At 45.7% G+C, this 19,679-nt stretch overlaps 1 protein-coding gene across 3 annotated transcripts in view; it reads left to right on the forward strand.

The window, feature by feature from the left end:
- Positions 1-19,679, forward strand: part of LYST (lysosomal trafficking regulator) — a 252,313-nt gene that overhangs the window by 17,236 nt on the left and 215,398 nt on the right. The window lies entirely within an intron of this gene.

Raw genomic sequence — 19,679 nt, forward strand, 5'->3', positions numbered from 1 at the left:
AACAGTGTGGGGAACACACAAGGGGAAGCAGGGTAAGTTTGGTCTGAAATGCTGCTCTGCCGTTACCACCTGTGTTTCCTTGAGCGAGATCCAGAACTTCTCTGCTGCTTGCGGTGGAAGACAGTCTAGCTGAGCACCTGGGTTCAAATCCTGGCTCTGTGTTTTGTTTTTGAGCAACTTACTGAATATACCTCGGCCTCAACGATCTCAACTGTAAAATGAGAGTAATAATTGTACCTACTTATAGAGTTGTCCTGAGGATTAAATGATTTAATGTGTGTAGAGGTTATGGAAGAAGGCCAGGGACTATGGCAATCACTCAGAAAAAGAAAGGAAATGTAGCTAGTAACATTTATAAAATGGGGTTAATAATGCCTACCTTATGGGAGAGTCTTAGAGAAGAAGTGAAGAGCCAACATTTAAATATCAGGCATCCATTAGGTCCTTCAGCAATGCTTCCATCCCTCCCCTTCTGTCTTTTTTTTTTAAGTTTATTTACTGAGAGAGAGAGAGAGAGAGAGAGAGCGCGCGCGCACGAGCAGGGTAGGGACAGAGAGAGAGTGAGAGAGAGAATCCCAAGCAGGCTCCATGCGGTCAGCTCAGAGCCCGACGCGGAGCTCGATCCCAGGAACAGTGAGATCATGACCTCAGTCGGATGCTTAACCAACTGAGCCACCCAGGCGCCCCACCCCCATCCCTCCCCTACTAACATTGGTACACCTAAAATATTTACATATCATGAGCACACGCAGAAGCTTTGAAAGGAGAAAAAGCAGGAAGCAGATTCTGGGGTGAGGGTGTGTTAAAGCACACGGAAGGTGGGAGTGTTGTTACCCACAGCAGCCTAGGTTCCAGGACATCCCCCGTGCTCTCTGGCATTGCTGTGCCTCCGGCCTTGGAGCTCAGCAGAGCGGGACCCTCTGAGGCTCTGGACTGGACTCTCTCTTTGATGAACCTCTGTCTGCACGCTGACTTTATCAAGGCTCCAGGACGGTCTACCCTCATCTGAAAGTCCTGTCCACCCTCCAGAGCAAGGGTTGGCAACCTTCTTCTTAAAGAGCCACATAAGAAATATTTTCTGCCTTGTAGACCATATGATCTACATCACAGCTATTAGACTCTGCCATTATAGTTCTAAAGCACCAGGGACTGTACCTAAACGAATGGACCTCTTGCAGTAAAAGTTTATTTGGGAAAACTGAAATTTCAATTTCATTTCATTTCCACCAGTCACGAAATGGTTTTCTTCTCTTGTTTTTTTCTCAACTATTTGTAAATATGCAAACCATTCTTAGTTCACAGACCACACAAAAACAGGCATGGGGCTGAACTTGACAAGAGGGCCCTAGTTTGCCGATCTCTGCGAACCCCTTTTCTGGTTTAGAGTATTTCCTTTGGATAATGTCTAGTCACCGTTATTTATTTTTTTCTTCTAATGTGACACTAGCCTTTTGGGCTTGCCACAATGTATGTGGGATATGTTCTTGGGTGGACGTGCCTTTAAAAAAAATTTTTTTTATTTACTTATTTGAGACAGAAAGATAGAGCTTGAGTGGAGGAGGGACAGAGAGAGAGGGAGAGAGAATCCCAAGCAGGCCCTGAGCCGTCAGCACAGAGCCCCAGTTCAGGGCTTGAACTCACAAACCATGAGATCATGACCTGAGCAGAAGCCAAGAGTTGGATGCTTAACTGACTGAGCCACCCAGGCACCCCTTGAGTGGACGTGCTTTTGAGTATAACATTTGGGTATCTATGAACTATGGTATGGGGCTCCTATGAAAATGGACTTGGGAAGCCTCGAGCTTTTTATTCTCCATTTCCATTTCTGAATCAGTGCCTGGTAGGCACCCATTAATTAATTGTTTTATTATGATAAAATACATGAAAGATAAAAACTACCATTGTAACCATCGTAAAGTACGCACCTCGGTGGCGTGACGGATGTTCGCGGTGTCGGGCGATCACCACTCTCCCCGGTCCCCAAGCTTTCTCTTCATGCCACTGTTAATTCATTCTTCCACCCTCTGAACGTTACCTGTGTCGAATGCAAGCTTGGAGATGTCAGGGTCCATCTTGCAAGCAACAGCCTGCACTTCAGAAACATGGGAACAGCCCTGCCTTTGTTGAGTTCAGAGTCAGAGAGGGAAATTAAAACAGCCAGTCTGATTTTCAGGAAAAAACCAGCAGTTGCGTTTAATGGATCTTAATATTTTGTCTTGCTTTCTCTCTTATTCTGTTTTCATGTTAGACATGCGGTGATACCGACCATGATTTAGTAGGTTTTGGTTTTCGCGGCTTCTCCAAAAAATGAGTTATTTTCTCCTAAAATGGCCGGAACTTCAGTCTTTCTTGTTGAAGAGCTGGTACCCCTAGACGATTCTCCAAAAAATGAGTTATTTTCTCCTAAAATGGCCAGAACTTCAGTCTTTCTTTCTTGCTAAAGAGTTGGTACCCCTAGACGACACAAGGACCAAACCCAATGATGGCCGGTTGACATGAAGTAAAATAAATGGGCATACGGTTTCCTCATACTTTTTCAGGATGCATCTTTGACATGTTGGTAAAGTAAAATAGTAAACAGCCTGAGATACTACTGACTCTATATCTGTGTGAGGCCTTGGTGTGGCTCTATGTCAGGCAACCCTCTATTTAACACAAGGAAAGACCTACAAGTGTCTTTCACGCTCTTGAGCTATTTGTCTCAATATCTGGTTCCTCTGAATCAGGCATCGTCAGCCTCATGCAGAAAGTAGACAGAGAGCGAGCCGGGAAGGGGCAGAGACAGAAGGAGACACAGAATCCGAAGCAGGCTCCAGGTGCTGAGCTGTCAGCACAGACCCACATGCAGGGCTCGAACTTGCTAACTGTGAGATCATAGCTGAGCCGGAGTCAGATGCTTAACCCACGGAGCCACCCAGACGCCCGTCCCTGTTTCTTTGCATGAGGGAGAAATATGCTTTATGAACCTTGTGACTTGGCAAATATGCAAGGGGGGAGGCAGGGGAGGGAAAGGGAGGTTGAGGTCCGTACAGAGGTGATTTAAGTCCCGCATCATAAGCAGACATGGAGGAAACCAGTTTTCCCCATACAAGGTGATAGTTTTCTCCGAACTGAGTTGATAGCCTCTCTAATACATTATTTTCCCCCCAAATAAATATTGACTGACTAAAGTTGCCTTCATAGTCACCATAACTCTTGTTAGTTTTATGGATACAATGTACCTAAATACGTATACACATATGCGTATATATTTATATATACACACATATACATATATTGCACATACACATATACCTACACACGTGCACACACACGTATACAGACATGCACATGCATTCATACGCCTTTTCATACATACATACATTCATACATACATGCACATATGCATTCAACATTTATATCATCTTTTTTCCCCCCTCCGGAAGGAGAAGGGATAACAAATTGCTTAGGTTATTTGAGTTCAGTGGAAGAATGTGTTTTCCCCGTGACCTGTTCTCAGGCAGGAGTTGTTACAACATCAGAGTGTGAATCCAATTACTGAGTTGCCATTCTTGTGCTCACCTGTCAGCGTTGCTGCACGCGACAGAAAGGAAATAGACCCTTCGGAATAGTCAGGGGCCCGTGATCTCTGGCACCAAGAGTATGTTGGAAACGTGACAAAAGTAATGAATGTGGTGAGCAGCACCCTGCCCGCTCGGGACTATTTGCACAATTGCTACTGTAGTTGTGTGTCTGTCTGAATTATAGCAGAATGGAAACCCGTGGGACTGGCTGCAGAATTTGACATGGGGGAAGGCCCTGTAATTGGATCGTTGGACATGAGCCTTGAGGGTCCTTGGCTTTGTCTTTTAGGCTTACTTGTCTGGACCATGCTACACCATCTCCAAAATCCCAAGGTGCTTTTAGCCAATAAAATGAAAGACTCCGCATCAGACTGGCTTTAGCGGGCATCCTCTGAGCTGTTTTTCCCCCAATGCGGGCATCACCACTGAGGCCTCCAGCAGCTTCTGCTCTAACTCAGCACAGGAACTGCACTCAGAAGAATCTGTGCTGAGTTGAATGCTCTGGTGTTGCTGTCTTACAATCCTCAATTTTTGAGCAAGGAGCCCCTGAATTTTCATTTTTCCCTGGGCCGGACAAAGTATGTGTCTGGTTGTGCCAGCACACGTGAGCTCCCTGAACCCATGACCCACAACAGCACGTTTGCCTGGGTGTTCGGCAATTATCTAGAACCTTCTCCCTGGCAGCCTGTGACAGTCCCTTGGAGAGTGTGTTTTCCCACGCACTCTGTGGCAGCACCTCAGGCCACTGAATCAGAGGCTCTGGGAGAGGCAACCTGGAATCTGTAGATTTCAACAACTCGCCGGACTGAACCAAGTTTGGAAACCGCTACCTAAAGGCAAGCCACCCTTTCCCACATATAAACCGTATAAATGGACCATAAATGGGCGTCTGGTCCATTACCACGCACTGGGGTTGGTAGGTTTACTATTTATTATCCCCATTTTACAGGAGTAACTAAGGACCTGGGAGACTATGTGACTTGTCCTAGAGCTAGAATGGGGCTTGGACTCAGTGTATTTGCCTTTGGGGGGGGGGGGGGGGGGCCTGGGGATTTTTTGGGGGTGGGGGGGGGGGGGGCTGTCCATGGTACTGTTCATGTGTGTGTGTGTGTGTGTGTGTGTGTGTGTGTGCGCGCATGCGCACGGGTGTGCGTATCTGTGTGTGTCTTGAGATCTATGCTTGCTGTACTGTGTTTAGACCATGACCTTGGAACCAACTTGAGCACACAGGCCACGTCCAGGCACCACCCGCTTGAAACCACCTCTAACCATTCCCAGCCACTCCCTACGCTGTGCTCTCATGATCTTTGGGTAGAGCTGTGTGGAACAGTCAGGTGCTCATCTGCTCACTTCTTTCCCCCATTACACTCTGGGCTCTTTGAAGTGGTCGCAGTGCAGTGACGGGTGCACTTTAATTAGGTGTGGACAGGCCCAGGTTTGCCTCTCAGTTCCGCCAGTGTAGGGCTGCCGTGCAAAGTCCCACACTGTGTGGCTTTAAACCACAGAAATGTACTGTGTCACAGCTCTGAGGCTCTGAAGTCTGAAATCGATTCTTGGCATGGTGGTCCCTTAGGAGGGCTGGCGGGAGAGAGTCTGTTCTATGTCTCTCCCGTAGCTTCTTGCTGTTTGCCAGCCATCTTTGGCAATCCTTGGCTTGTAGAAGCATCTTCCCAATTTCTGCCTCCGTCTTCGCATGGAGGTCTTCCCGTGTGCACGTCTGGATCCAAATTCCTCTTTTCTATAAGGACCACCAGTCATGTTAGATTAGGGTCCACCCTAATGATTTTATTTCAACTCGACTGCTTCTGGAAAAAGCCTGTCTCCAAATAAGGTCACACTGTGTGGTACTGGGGGGTTAGGACACCAGTATAATCTTTTAAGGGGGACACAGTTCAACCCATAACAGCCAGTGAGTGACTAGATTCATGACTTTGAGCAAGTATCTGAGACTCACAGAATCTCAGTTTCTTTATCTGTGAAATCAGGATTTTAAAAATATCTACTACAGAGTCTTTAAAATATTTTTTGATGTTTTATTTATTTTTGAGATACAGACTGAGTGCAAGTTGGAGAGGGGCAGAGAGAGAGGGAGGCTCCAGGCTCCGAGTTGTCAGCACAGAGCCCAACGTGGGGCTTGAACTCATTAGCTGTGAGATCATGACCTGAACCGAAGTTGGGTGCTTACCCAACAGAGCCACCCAGGCACCCCTACGGGCTTTTTTTTCCTTAATTTTCATCAGATTAGACACCACACTTAATTTTTTTTTTCTTTTGGGGCACCTGGGTGGCTCCGTCAGGTAAGCGTCTGACTCTGGCTCAGATCATGATCTCACGGTTCGCGACTTCAAGTCCTGTGTCGGGCTCTGTGTTGACAGCTCAGAGCCTGGAGCCTGCTTCACATTCTGTGTCTTCCTCTCTCTCTGCCCCTCCCCCACTTTCACTCTGTCCCTCTCTCAAAAAATAAACAAGAGAAGAAATCTTTAAGGAAAATATTTTTTCTTTTCTATTTATCTGTTTAGTATTTATTTATTTTTGAGAGAGACAGCGTGCACATGGGGGAGGGGCAGAAGTAGTCTCCAGGTTCTGAGCTGTCAGCACAGAGCCCAACACGGGGCTTGAAGTCGTGAACTGTAAGATCATGACCTGAGCCAAAGTCAGACACTTGACCAACTGAGCCACCCAGGCACCCTCTTTTTTTTTTCCTTTTTAAAAGCGAGGTGCAGAACAGTGAGGTTAGTTGCTATAATCTGCCTTAAAGGAGATGGGCAACTCGCCATCCATTCTGTGCGTGCGTGTGCGTGCACGCAGGTGTGCGTCCCATAGGCTGGGACTATCTAAATCATGGGACCATCAGAACCTAAGGCAGACTAACAGAAACCACATAGCATACAAACATGATGACTTCATATTTTCACTCCAATGCAAGGGGATATCAGCAATGAAATCAAGAACTAGGCAACTTTGCTGCTGCTAAATCAGCTTTATCATTTTCTTCACAATGAGTGGCATCTTCCCCAAGTTTCCTGATCAGACCCACTAAAAGCACAGCCTCTGTCCCCCGATAGTCAGGTCTGGTTGGCCTGGCCAGGGGATCTGCATTTTACCAGCTCCCCAGGTGAGCCTTATAGGACAAGCCTGGGAACACAGACGTAGCAGGACCCGATTTCTTGCCTTGGCTTCCCCGAACCAGAGTGACCTTCGTTTCTTCAACTTTGACCTCGTGCCTGACTTGGAGTTGAGATCACAAAGTCCTTTCCAGCCCTAAAATGCCACCCCTTTTCGCGCTGCTCCAGGCTTGTCCACATCGCAGCATGCTCCTTGAATTGCACCTGACCTCTTTCCTCTTCCACGCGTCTTCCCACCAGCTGGGGAGGCACGCGGTCCATGCTCAGTGGGGGGCTGGCCAAGCTGACCTGCTGATGGACCCGTTCGAATGGGGGCAAAGAGCAGCTGACCGTGGTGGGGGGTGGGGGTTGCACAGGAGCAGAACAACTTCAGTAGAGTCTCTTCCCCTGAAGCGGCGGACAGACCAGCTTCTTCCGCCTTTGCGGGCAGCTTGTGGACCAGCTGGGTGTGTTCGTTTTAGGCTCACCTTTTACCAGAGCTGCTTTGTGAATCATTGTTAGGAAACGCACTTGGTTCTGGAGAGGCCCTTGGCAGCCGCCGTGTTTTAGGATAAGCAGATTGTTTTGCTGGTTTTGTTTTGTTTCACTGGATAAGAGGGCGAGGGACCCTCCCACTGTACTGGTGGACGTGCCCAATGATGCAGCAGCTTTGGAAAACAGTTTTGCAATTGATTAAAATGCTAAACACAGAGTTACCATATGGCCCTAGAGCAGTGCGAGCATACATCTACCCAGAAATGTGTGCATGAATGTTTGTAGCAGCATTAATCATAGTAGCCAAAAGGTGGAAACGACCCAAATGCCCATCAACGGATGACTGCCTGAGTTCTGCTACACCCACAAAGTGGAATACTCTTTGGTCATAAAGAATGAAGTACTGGGGGTGTCTGGATGGCTCAGTGGGCTAAGCGTCCGACTCTTGATTTCAGCTCAGCTCACGACCTCACAGTTGCGGGATCAAGCCCCGCGTCGGGCTCCACGCTGAGCACGGAGCCTGTTTGAGATTCTCTCTCTCCCTCTGTCTCTGCCCCTCCCCCCCTCAAAATAAATAAATATTTTTAAAAAGAATGAAGTACTGTTATTTGCTACAACTTGGATGATCTTCAAAAGCATAACATGAAGTGACAGATACGAGACACAAGAAGTTACATATTGCACGTTTCCGTTTATATGAAATGTCCAGAGGAGGCACATCCCTAGAGACAGAAAGCAGATGAGTGGTTCCTGCCATGCCTTGACAGGGAGGGGAAGCCACAGAGGCCACTTCATGCCTTCAGGGATGTTCTGGGGTGATGAAAAAGTTTTGAAACTAGACGGAGGTGATGGTTGCACAACACTGATGCACGAAATGCCACTGAGTCATATGCTTTAAAAACGGTTCATTGTTTGTTCTATAAATTTCACATCAATAAAAATAGAGCAAAGAGTAGGGGAGGGTGCGGTGAAGGGCAGGAAGGAAGAACGGGACAGAACGCGAGGGAAGCAGTATTATTACGCCCCAAGTGCATTTTCTTCGTTTTAAGGATAATGTGACCATTGTGTCACTAAAATAGAACAGAGCATTCCACTGAGTGCCTCTGAGCCATGGAAGCTCCAGCCCTTCCTTTCAGCGGGAGAAATCTTTGATACCGGAAGTCACAAGATGCACTGGCCAACATCAAGTCTACGGGTTGACTGGCTGAGGCCCCTCTGGCTTTCCTTGCTCTCAATACCTCCAGCTCAGAGGACTCGGCTCTGAGACAGGCACATAAGGTTCTCCCAGTTCTGGGAGCTGATTGAGCACCTCGGGACTCGGGGGGCATGGGGTCTCAGGGGGAGAGCGAGCCCTTCTGGGCTACAGGATCACCAAGCCCCCGTGTAGGGACCCCCTTTTTGTCAGCTCTTGGCTGCATAAGTCCTATGTGTCCTAGTGCTCAGCAAGGTAAAGACTCAGATTAAACACCACCACCAAAAGCCTGGGGGGGATTCGAGCTGAACGACGGAGAAGACGTGCTGGTTGGCCAGTCCAGAGAGAGCACGTGGGAGAGCTTCCGGACAGTCCTTCACCGCTGGCTTTGCCACTCTTCTGTCCCGGTCCCTTCCAGACAGGTCTGGATGAAGGTCACAGGCAGGCCTGACCAGTTCAGGATGCAGACAGAGTTCTGCAGAATTCACTCACCAGTCAGGCCCACGCGGGCTGTCTGAATGGTGGATCTTGGCTGCTTACCCGGACTCGCTTCTCCAGGACCACTCTGTTAAGGGTTTGGTGTCTACCGTCAGGCTTCACCGCCACTGCCAACATCACCCTAAACCGGGTCTCTGATTAAATCTCTGTCCCGTCATGCGCGCTCAGCACTAACTATGAACATTCCTGGATTCAGGGTCTAGATTGACAGTCGCTGCAGAATCTTCAACTGAGAAGCTATTTGAAAAGAGGCAGGTGTAACCCCTAAACACAGGTCTTGCCACAGTCAGAGGGAGGGGCTTGGGGCACGTGCCCAGCTGCTCCCATGTGCACGTTTTTCCCCAGAGCTGAGCGGTTGGCTGCCCCCAGTATACCGGGACCCTGAGATCTCCAGAACAGCCGGGCAGCCCCTTCTAGCAGTTCAAGAAGTGCTTTGGGGTTCAAGGTCAACCCTCCACAGATGACCTTCTTTGCTTTACAGCTACCTGGTGGATCCCTGCTGGAATCCCCTCATCAAAGGGAGAAGAGGGGGTGGTCCTTGAAGGAAGGAGTCTATCAAGCCCTCTTTAGAAGTCCTCACTGCACTGAGTCTGTTCTGATGCAAAACTCACCGTTCCCTTAGATTCCTGTTATGGTTGCTATTTTCTCCTTATTTGAGTATTTTGACACATGACTTCGTTGTTCTCCAGCCTAAGACTTTCAGTAACGCACACGGTTTTTTAATCAAATAATTAAAACTAAATGACAAATTTTAATTTCCATTAAAAATTTAGATGTCATTTAAAGTTCACTGAAAACCGAGTTATATTTGCTTTAAAAAAAGATGCAGCATAGCTGTGAGACTGGAGGCCTGAAAGGCCCCATCCCTCCCTCCCACATCACCTCACCGTTCCCCAGCCCCACAAATGTAATCCTGCCTGAATACCATCCTCCTACGCCGAAGGCAGAAATCTGTGCCCGATCTTGTCTCCTGGGCTGGAGCGCACAGATCACATCACAGATCACATGGGGTGGCCACTCATGCTTCTTAATCAGAGCATCAGATGATTTAGTTGATGTGGCTGTGCTTTTGTTTTGATAAAGCTTCTCTCTGGCGAGGCGCTCTCTGAGCTTATGGGCCTTTCCTTGGCTCAACTTCAATAGCTCGATTAACTTCCTGTGCTGAGGGCCCTTGAGCCAAGACTTCTTCTCATGTGAGTCACCGTCAGAGCCTGAACCTCCTTCAGAGTGTAGGTTCAAGCAGGAGGGCCGATCCACAGGTGGCTTGGGTGCTGTGAAAAAAGAGCCCCGGAATGGGAGACTGAAGTCTGGCTTGAATTCTGGCTTTGCCCCTTAGTAGCTGTGTGACTTTGTACAAGTTTGCTAACGTCTCTGGGCTTCTATTTCTGCATCCGTCCAAGAGGGCTTACAAACAGGAAGTGAAGAGAGAAAGGAGGTCAGGTCAGGCTGGGACTTTCTTGTTTGGCTATCTTGACTGTCCTCTGTCCTCCCAGAGCCTCAGGGGTGAGCTCTGGTGAAGGGGAGAGACTCAGCCTGTCTCTGGGAGCTCCTGCAGAAATTAGAAGAGCAAATGTATGTACTGTGCCTGGCACGTGAAGAAATGTTTTCATTGACTATAAAACAAAGATAAAATATACCATCTGTATCTACCTGCACAGACTTCTGAAAGGATCCAATTAACAATATATGTGAAAATACACCGTAGACTATAAAGCCCAGTAGGAGCATCGTCATCATGATTAGAATCTGTATTTTCTCTCAGACCTTTCAAACCTTCAAAAAGTTGAAAAAAAGCATTACAACAAACATCTGACCATCCTTTCCCCGGATTCACCAATTATTAACACTTGCTCACTCTCTGTATCTCTGTCTGCTTGCTCTCTATTTATGGTCTATCTGTGATTTGTGAAGCCATTTGAAAGTAAGTTACAGACATCAGACCTTACACCCAAGTAATTTAGCATATACCTCCTAAGCATGACACTATTCTCCTACGCAACTGAGTATAGTTATTACTCAAGGACTTTAATGTATATATACTAATATTAAAAACACACAGTCTATACCACATGCAGTCTATAAATTGCCCTGGTTACCCCCACAATCTCCCTTAGAGCTATTTTTGTGGTTGTTCCAAAACAGGTTCCCACATTTCATCTGGTTATTACATCTCTTTAATCCTCTGTAATCTAGAACTGAGCCATCCAATATGGAAGCCCCTGGCCATGTGGCTATTGAGTGCTTGACATGTGGCTTGAAATGTACATTGTACTAAAGACTCAACACACACACAAACTAACGCAAGCTATCTCACTGGTAATCCCGTATACTGATTGCATATTGAAGTGTTAATACATTGAATATATTGGACTAAAAATATAAAATTAAAATTATTTGTTGAACTTATTAATTAATAATTACCATTTTAAATGACTAAGATTAATTTTACCTGTTTCTTTTATTTTTAATGTGGCAATGTAAATTTTTTAAATTGCATATATGGCTCTCGTATTTCTATTGGACGGTGGTGTTCCAGAATATTCTTTCCTGCCTTATTTTTTTCTTTTGTGACAGAGTTTTTTAAGAGTCAAAGCCCATTGTCTTGTAGAATGGCCTATAATCTGAACTTGTGTAGATTGACTAGATTCTGGTTAAATCTTCCTGACAAGAATATGACCTAAGTGGGGTTGGTACTTTACAGCGCATCGCATCGTGGGGTTCGTTTGTCTCTGTTGGGATTACAAAGTCTCATCACTTGGTTAAGTAGCATCTGCCAGATCTCTTCAATATAGTGGTGACATCCCCCCGTTGTAATCAATAAAGAACCTCAAGGGAGATCCTTGGAGACCAAGTGACAACCTCCTCCTACAACCTTTTACCCAATGGTTTTAGCATCTAGTGATGATCTTTGACTCTATCAATTATGCATCAGTGGTTGCAAAAAACACACACATCTTAACTTTTCATTGAAACTCAATGGCTTGACTAATTTCCTGTTCATGTCTTTTATGCTGAGACAGGATGTGAACAATTCACTGCTTTCTAAATCCCATCATATTGCTGATTGCATAGTGTTTTGTTGCATAGACTCTGGAATACAACATAGTTTATGTATAATCTTTCTTGCTGATTATTTAGGTCGTTTCTTTCTTTTTTACTCTTAAAAATATTGATTGCATGAACATCCTTTTACCCTGCCCATACAGCCATTTCCTTCTTTGAGATATATTCCTAGAAGTGATATTACTGAGTATGTTTAGTTGGATTTTGACACATATAGTCAGATTGCCCTCCAGAAGTATTGCACACTTTTAAAAGTTCACACTTTTAGTGAGTCACCCAGGAGCTTTCAGCTGTGAAGGAACAACAATCCCAACACAGATTAGCTTAAATAATAAAGATATTTCTTTTTCTCGCATAAACCAGTACTCCAGATGAAAAGTATAATAGTATTTTTACTCGATTTCATGTTTTGGAAAGACACGGGCTATGACTGGCCAAACAAAGTTCATGTTATAGTGTGAAAGCAGTGGCCTTACATACTCAGATTCCATTCTAGAGCTGGAGACGGGTGGCTACCTGAACACCTCTGACTCCTGCTTGGAAAGGAAGAATGGATACCCAACACTTTGTCTGCGCGGGGTAGCCAAGCACACTTTTCCCCAAGCCCTCCTCACCTTGGACATCGTTCAGCCTCCCAGTCTTTGCCAATCTAATAAGTGAATAAACTATCTTTCTAAAATTTCATCCATACAACAGTGATATTTCCTGGGCAAGTAATATTTTATAGTGCAAGCTCTTGTCAGAAATTTGCTGGGTTCACTCTGGAACCATCACTTATCTGCTGTGCAACACTGAGCAAGTTACTTAACCTCTCTGTTGAGGGGCCTCTGGCTCCTCATATCTAAAATGGGGATAATCATAGCTATAATATATAAAATCTCAGTGTTATACAAATAACAGGTAACACCAGTTATTGTAGGATAATGGTGACATTGAAATTTCCAGTAACCCTAAAAAAAATACTTGGGGTTTGAGGGAGCCATTTCTTCAACCTTCCCCGTGGGAAGTAATCAAATCTAAGTCATCTCCACTCTGTGACTAATAACCTTTCCCAGGGCTGTTGCATTATGCTACTGTCACTTCTGTAATGACTAAGCCATCAAGATAGGTTTTTTTTCCTAATGACATATACCGCATAGGGCCAGATTCTATTAAGGCAGCCTTTGAGTCTGGACCTGGAGAGGTGATTGTATCTCTGTCTTTCAAAATTGGGCTAAAGGGGGTGGTATCTATTTACATAATGGGGCCTGGGTTCCCTTCTTTGGGGACGCCTGACCCCTCCCGCTCATTCCCAACTCTTGCCAAGTGAAGCTGCTTTGGGTTCATTGTGGAGAGCTCACCATAGCCTCATTTCCCTGAGAAGGGGGGTGTCAGGCCAGGCCGGGCCTACAGGCCTCCTCAATGTCCCCCTCTATGCATTATGCCTCTGCCTCGGGGTTAGCCACAGAGGCCAGGCAGAGCTAAATTAAGGCAGCCACCCAGAAAAAAAAAAAAGAAGGATCCACCATTCTGTCCACCCGTGCTTTTATTTTCAAGCAGGTCCTTTCTGACCCTGACAGCCCATAATTATGACCCTAATAAACATTTATTTAGACAACAGCACATAAATCAGTTGATGACTACTTTTGTTACTTATGAACCGCAAGGGTCAGAGGTAAAGAACCGAGTCCAATGAAACGTCCTGAAGTTGAAATCGTTGCTGAAACAGAACCACTGAAATTAATCTGACATTCTTTGAGTTCTAATTATTGATGTACGGAGCCTCTTCCCAACTAAACTCCTGGCTCTTTTCTCAGCTTCTGAGCATAAAGAAAATCTGATGAGACGCTTCCCTGATCAGAAGCTCCCCTTCACCGCCAGGATAAACTCCAACCCTTTTATGATGGTGAAGACAGTTCCTCCTAGTTCACCCTCCGCTTACCCCTTATCTCTCAACACCCCTCACCTCTGCCCCCAGCGAAGCCTCAGCCCTACAGCAGCAGGGTCTGTCTGTGTCTCGGTGGGCCCAGGGGATCCCCTCACCGTGAAACACCCCCTCCCCACCCTGCCCCTTTACCCTCACCTGGCTGACTGAGTCTTCATGCCTCTGTCTCAACTAAGATGTCATTTCCTCCTAAGACGGTTCCCCCACCCCGCCAACCCCCACATGCACGGGTGACATCCTTCTGTATTCCCACCAAAGAGCTCAGTGGGGTTCACACTGTGTTCCAATGGCCGTCGACTTACCCGTCTGTCTCTCTGATCTTAAATCCTTGAGAGCAAAGACTGTATCACTTACGTTCACCACATCCCCAACACCCAGCCATAGGATCTGGCACTTTAGAAAATGCTTGATAAATTGTGATTGAATGTTATTCATGCCCGTGTGACTTTTGGTATTTTTTGCTATTTAGCACGGAGTTACCCATTCTCTTTATATACTCTCTGCTGCTTACTGAGAACGAGCAGGTGACTCACATTTTCTCCCACCCTGAGCTGACGCGTTATCATGCCATCCGGAGGGCCGCCCTCTCCCCACCCCCTCACACAGTCTGAGCCAAGCCTCAACCCTACCGTGTAGGAACCTGAATGTTACTTTGAGGAATTGCCTTGTATTGAGCAAGAAGCGTGAGTCAGTGGAAGTTTGTTTGGGACCAGTGAAGTGTGTAATTACAGCTAGGTGCCAAGGTGAACATTTCCACAGGTCTAGGATGGGTTGGCAGTAAGAAAAACATGAGAGCGAGAAAGATTGGTTAGGGAACCAGACAATAATCAATGCAAATCAGGCTATTAGGGATAGATATGGAGAGGAAGGGCCAGATTTGAACTGAGGGGTGGGGCTTGGTGATTCATGAGATATAGGGGCAAAAGAGAAAAGAGGCTCAAAGTTGACCTCAGAGTCTGGAGTCTAGAACATGGGAAGGCAGGTGATACCACTAAGAGACATAGGAATCATTAGAGGGGTTGTGCTGTTGTTGCAAAAACAGGAGAAGTGTGCTAATAGAGTATGCAAGCTAAAACGCTCAATCATTCGAATAAAAGTTACAGAGAACACAGATCAAGTGATTACCATGTGCCAATCACTTTGCAAAACTAACTTCTTTAATGCTTTTTGCAACACCATGAGGTGCATTCAATTCTCCCCATTGTATAGATAAGGAAGCTGAAGCTCAAGTCACTAGTCCACATTCACACAGCTGTTCTGCGGGGCAGGGGTGGGATTCATCCTGGTGTGAATCCAGTACGTGGCAACTGAGGTCTGAGAGAGGGCTGTGAGCTCTCTGAGACCTCAGGGCGCTACACATCAGGATGCGAATCATACAGTGGGATGGGATGAGGTTATCAAGGGAGATGACCTTCAGAGGGAAGGGTTGCGAACCGAGAATGGACATGGGAGACTGAGAGTGGACAGGCAGAAGGAAGAAGAGGGGCCAGAGGTAGAGACTAAGCAGGAGCCCCTGAGGAGAGGACTGGATAGAAGAAAGCACCACAGAATCGGGTGGAAACACGTTCTAGAAGAGAATGACGATGGTGTTAAGTGCTGGATAGGGAGGTCAAGAAAGGAAAGTACTTGAAGGCCACGCGATGGTTTATTAATTGTTGGTTGGTCAGGTGAATAATCGGTATGTTTTCCTGAGTGTTTCAGGGCATCCACAGTGCAGAAAGCAGAGAAATGTCAAGGAACAGCATGCACAGAATTGTACATAGGACCAGCCCAGAAAGGTAGAGGGAAATTTGTGCTGTGGCTTCCATGCTTCGAAGATGCAAAGCTGTGGCATGGCAGGTATTATCATTAGGTTGCTTGAAACCCACAGGGTATCTCCCCAGCATAGATAAAGCCTCAGGATCACTCTGTGTCAGCAAATTGGTGTTTAGGTTGAACACATAATCTGAGACGGCCTTGACTCCAGTGTTCCTGGGGACTCTAAGATCACTTGCCAAAGATCCAGATCTTATTTCAAGCTCTTCTTTCAGGCTCCAGCACTGGATGGCATGGAATACGGCCATTTCCAGAATTAGCTACAACTATTGTTTATCTGGAACTATTCAAGTAATACTTTATACACATTGACAGAACTTCCACACTAAGATCATTCCCTTCAACTTTGCTAGCTGCTAAGTAATCTTTCAGCTTGCTCTGCAGAGTTTTGAAACTCAGGGAATTTAAGACGATCTCTGCTAACACTGGCCCCTTTGGAAGAGGAGAAGTTTCTTTCCTTTTCCTTGGTTAAATAATAAATGAACTGACATCCAAGTTACTATGACTGAACTCCCATTGGGGGCTTAATGGCTTCAGGGCGTGTGTGCAGGAGACGATGGATAGGGCATATCGGTGGTCTTGAGGCATTGTAGGATGTTAAGACTAAAGGAACGTCAAAAACCATTCTGCTCAAGCCCTTGTTTTGCATATGTGGCCCAGAAATGTGAAAGGTTTGTTCAAGCCTCGGAGCTAGTGATTAAGGGTACCAAGACTGGAGATTTAGTCTCTTAGCTTTAAATCCAGCTCTCTTTCCACCACGCTCCTCAAGAAACAACTCATTGGCCCATGGATGATCTAGCATTCTAGCATGTTAGCATCTGATAACTTTTGCTGTCTCTAGAAGTGTACGTTGTGCCTTAGGCAAGAGAGCAGGGAAGGAGCCTGGTAGACTAGCTCCTCAAAACATGTTGAGCAAATAGCCAAGGAATTTCTTAAAAGGTGACATAAGCTTTCTGGAAGGACTGCCCATGCTTTGGAGTATTCACTCTTGGGTTCTGGGGGGTTCCTACCCCCCCCCCAGTTTCATTGAGATATTATGGATACCACTCTCGGTTTTAAAAATGGCTTCATCCTATCTAGTTTGTGATATTGGGCAAATTGCCTATTGCTGCTGTAATAAATTGCCACAAACCTAGCGGCTTAAAATAACACAGATTTATTCTATTACAGTTTTAGAAAAGTCCATTTCTTTCTTTTCCTTCCTTCCTTCCTTCCTTCCTTCCTTCCTTTCTTTCTTTTGAAAGAGACAGTACAAGTAGCGGGGAGGGGCAGAAGGAGAGGGAGAAAGAGAATCCTAAGCAAGCTCCATGCCCAGCTTGGAGGCCAACGTGGGACTCCATCTCACAACTGTGAGATCATGACCTGAGCGGGAATCAAGAATCAGAAGCTCAACTCACAAGTCACCCAGGAGCCCCAAGAACAAGTCCAAAATGAGTCTTGCAGATTAAAAACAAGTGTTGGCAGGTGGGTTCCTTCAGGCGACTCTGGAGGGGAACCCATTTTCTTGTTTGTTTGGTTTTTTTCCAGCTTCTAGAAGCTGCCCACATTCCATGGCCCCTTCCTGCCACCGCTCCAACCTCCGGCTTCTACATCTCCCACTATTGGCTTTGACCTTCTTGCTTCCTTTCAGAGGGGATTACATGTGATTTCATTGGGCCCACCCAGATAGCTCAAGATAATCTCCCCATCTCAAGATTTTTTGCTTAATCACATCAGCAAAGGTTCTTCTGCAATATAAGGTAACATATTCACAGGTTCTGGGGATTAGGATGTGGGCATCTTTGGGGGCCAGTATTCTGTCTTCCCTAAACTCTATTAGGCTGAAAGATAATTCTGGAAATAATGATTTTTCTTTTTTTATATATAATTTTTTGTTTTCTGGTTTTTTTTTTTTTCTTGAGAGTGAAAGAGAGAGAACAGAAGCCGGGGAAGGGCAGAGAGAGAGGGAGAAAGAATCCCAAGGAGCCCCATTTCATCAGCACAGAGCCCAACACTGGGCTCGGACCCATGAACATTGAGATCATGATTGAGCCAAAACCAAGAATAGGACACTCCACGACTGGCTCCAGGCATCCCTGGAGATAATAATTTCCATCAAATAGTGCTTAGAAATCACTTCCTCCAAGAAGACATCCAACACTGGTTTAGGGTCTCCTCCTATGTGTTCCCAGAGCAACCTAGGCTCACCACTTTGCTCTTATAATACTGTATTATAATATTGATCTTGATTATATCTTCCACCCTAGACTATACAATTCTGGAGAGCCGGACTGGGCCCAATTTATTTTTTGTATCTTTTGTCTTCAACGCAGTGTCTGGCACATGGGAGTTGCTCAATAAATATTTGTTGTCATGAGGATTAAATGAGACCGTACAAAAGACCCAGTGGTATCTGCTTCAAATTGATGTTCAGATTATGATGGATGCTTTTGTTAACACCCGTTATACCCAAGAAAGTGGGAGAATTTGTATGGCTGACAAATAAAATGTCTCCATTCCTAGTAGGAAAATATAAGATTGCATACCTTGTAGCTTAGAGAAAAAGACCCTCGGGGGCAATTAGAGCCAATGTCATGGTTCGCCTTTTCTGTTTTTATTATAATTTTGTTTTGCCCAGAACCCACCACACATTTGCTGTAGAACGAGTGCTGGCTGACTTCCAGAGGCCAACTGGGACATGAGCAGGCAAAAAGGAAGAGCCCCATTAACTGTAGTTCTTCACCCCAAATGGGGAGAACAGAAATGCAACCGGGGCCTATCTCTTCCCCCCTCAATGGGCCACCGTTGTTTTCCTCTGCTAATGTTTATGCCTGGTACAGTGTAGGGACAAGAAGGTGGGCAGCGGGCCCAGTAATTCTGGGCAGTCTCATGGCACAGGATTCACTGTATTCTTGGAGTTGCTCTTCTGCCTTATGTAAGTCATTCCTCCGTCAATTTCTGTATCTGTAAAAACACATGACTCACCTCACAGAGGCCAAGAAACTCAAAGACTTTGTGTTCTTGTCATTAAAGGGGAAAAGTTAAACAAAAAACGCTGCCATAGACATACCTATCAGACCATTATTAGACCAAAGCTAAAGTCAAGACCAAAGCAAGCTTTGATTTCATTTCAAAGCATGGAGCGGGGGACCGAGTGCCAGAACTTTAAAGGTGCATGCGTTAAAGTGAGGCTGCCCACCTCTATGACTTGGATTCAGATTCAAACATGTCCTGCCATAGGGACCCTGACTCCCCTACAAGTACATTCGGTAGGACTTGAACCTGCAACCTTGCCTCTCAATCCCCATGATTGAGCCAAGCGGTAGCACATACTGATCGTGCTGACAGCCAGAGCGGGATTGGTATACCAACCATTTTGCTGACAAAATGGGGTCACGTGGTCTGGAGAAGAAACTTTTTGATGATTTGTGAATGTATTTCCATGAAAAGGATAACAAAGTATAACAAAACAAATATATATATTTTTTCAAGTTTATTTACTTATTTTGAGAGAGAGAGAGAGGGAGAGAAAGCAGGGGAGGGGCAGAGAGAGAGAGAGAGGGAGAGAGAGAATCCCAAGCAGGCTCAACACTGTCAGTGAAGAATCCCACGTGGGGCTGGAACTCATGAACCGTGACATCATGACTTAAGCTGAAATCAAGAGTCGGATGCTTAACCAACTGAGCCACCGAAAACAAATATTAAACAGAACAAATATTAAACCAAACTTAGTTTTGCATTCAACAAGACTCTCTTTAAGAACAAATAATCAGGCTGCCATGAGCTTCTTGAAGACTGCTGTGTTTCATTTATTTTTAAATCTCTGTCTTTAAAGTATCCTTAAAATAGTTTGTACTTGAATACATGTTGACTGATTAAGTATTCAAAATTGAGTATTCAATCAAACACTAGTTCTATTGTCTTTGCAGGGATGAAAGGGGACTAGAAGACATAGTCTTTGCCATCCGTGGAGGCAAGAGAGCAAACAAATTAAAAAAGCAAAGGGACATTGTACGAGTGAAAACAAATTTGCATCCACATAAAAC

This window comes from Panthera uncia, chromosome D2 (genome assembly GCF_023721935.1).
Source record: "Panthera uncia isolate 11264 chromosome D2, Puncia_PCG_1.0, whole genome shotgun sequence".
In the NCBI taxonomy this organism is placed as follows: Eukaryota; Metazoa; Chordata; class Mammalia; order Carnivora; family Felidae; genus Panthera; species Panthera uncia.